Source organism: Dasypus novemcinctus, chromosome 5, assembly GCF_030445035.2.
Source record: "Dasypus novemcinctus isolate mDasNov1 chromosome 5, mDasNov1.1.hap2, whole genome shotgun sequence".
Taxonomy (NCBI): Eukaryota; Metazoa; Chordata; class Mammalia; order Cingulata; family Dasypodidae; genus Dasypus; species Dasypus novemcinctus.
In genome coordinates this window covers 98,696,182-98,698,212 of record NC_080677.1, presented here as the reverse complement: position 1 = coordinate 98,698,212, position 2,031 = coordinate 98,696,182, and positions in this window count along the sequence as shown.

The window sequence follows — 2,031 nt, the reverse complement described above, 5'->3', positions numbered from 1 at the left end:
AAAAAAAAAACCTCTTATGAGTCGGAAGACTAAGCTAAGAAAAGGATTAGACTTTTTCAAAAGGCAATTTCAAAAGTATCACTAATGAGATTAGCTAGTATAAAATGGATATTTGCTTCTTGCGACTACCTTCTCTCTGATTAAAGCATTGTGCATTGTCAGGAAAGCGGTTATTTAGTGGCTGTAAAACCAAACACAGATCTGGATAATTGACTGAAAATTTTAGTTTTCAAGTGGAGGCTGTGACCCTTTCTTGCCTGTTTGTGGTATAGCTTCTAAGAGTTACTTATTGAATTTGTAGCTAAAGTATAGACCATTCTGTCACAACGCCAAGTGGTATCTGCGATCTTCCCTTTGGGGTTCCTAAAATTCACTGTTTTTATCTTTCCTGAATTCTTATCCCTTGCCCTCATATCCACCACCTTCCTTATTTTTCTCATGTTCTGTTGCTACTAAATTTTTCTTAATCTTTCTTTTTGCCTTCGTGTAGCCTGATGTACAAAACTTGTTCACCTTCCCAATTGGTGTTCTAGACCAAATATAAATTTTTTTTTGATTCTTCTGGAATTATAAGACTTGGTGGCATAAGTTTTTAAACCTTATTAACCCCAAGAAAACATTTGTTAGCCCTTGTCCCTTAGTACAACATAGAAATAAATAGTGCAAAGTGGGGCACATCCTATGTAGGTAACAGTCATGCTTTTTATACCATGAAAGGAATAGAAGGATAGATATGTAGTTCATCTTCAGGCCATGAAGCTACCTTATCTCTCTGGTGGTCAAGGATGATGTGTATATCTAGTCCATTTTTAATGATTCTTAAAAATCCTTTAAAAGATGGAATTTCATCACTGCCTTCTTTGATTCTCTTGATTTTTCAGTGGCTTTTTCAGAAAAGTGTTCTTTATACTTAATTTTAATCATTCATGTCTTAGAAGCTGAAATAACACATGTTCTCACAAAAATGATGGTTTTTTGGAGGTTCTAGAGGGACAGATCAGCTATGGCTACATTTGATTAAATAACTTAATTTCCTACTTTAAAAAATGTTGTGCACCGAGCCTGGAGAATGGATGCAACACTTAGGATGCTGAACCCACCTAATCAGCCAAATTGATTCTAGGGATTATTGGGATAATTGGAGTCATAGCCAGAATGACTTATATTCAAATTCTCTGAAAATAAAGAAAGAATATCAACAGTTAGGCAGATGACTGGTTTTCTCCATTTTAACAATAGTTCATGTTGTTGACAATCCTTTGAGTGGGCTGTGTTAAGAGGCAGTGGGTTCTGTACCTGAAAGCGTAATGCAGTAAAACAGCATCCTGACAGCCATATTTTGTGGCTCTAAGCAGTGAAGAAAACCAGCAAATGGAGAAAGACAGGGCAAGAAAAGTGGTGTTTATTAGGTCTACTAAGTAAACTGAATTGGTAAAATGCAAAACAAGGAAATGAGAACTGCCCAAACAGAGTTCAGATTCCAACCATCTCTGAAATCTTCCCTTCTCCAGGAAAATACTTCAAATTTGTTTAACATTTCCTCAGAAAAACTATATTCCAAACCCTTTGCTCAATTGTAAATTATTTTAAAGTGCATACTTTAAAGATGAACTGAGCACACTCTGGCACTGAGGCACTCTTTCCCCAAATTCCCTGTCCTAGGATTCTTCTTCTCAGCAATACTCCCTTCAAAAGTATACCCTCCCCACCCCCCATATTTGCTCAGCATGGTGAATTTAGTTGATGAGAGAAAAGCAATGTTAATCACATTATCCCATACTCTAAATGCCTAATAGTTGCAACCCTCTCAAGGATAATAGTATCATAAGAGACCCTGGAGGTTAATTCAAGTGATTTCACTAATTGAAAGGATTTAAAACATAGAATCTGGTAAAATTAAAAAATTGTGGACACAGTAGGGAGCCATTTGATGGCAAAGCAAGGAAGCTTCCCTTGTACAAAACTAAGTTCTGCTATGCGAGAAATATGAGTGTCACTCTCAGGCTTTCCAGTCCTCTTTACATTTTCTAG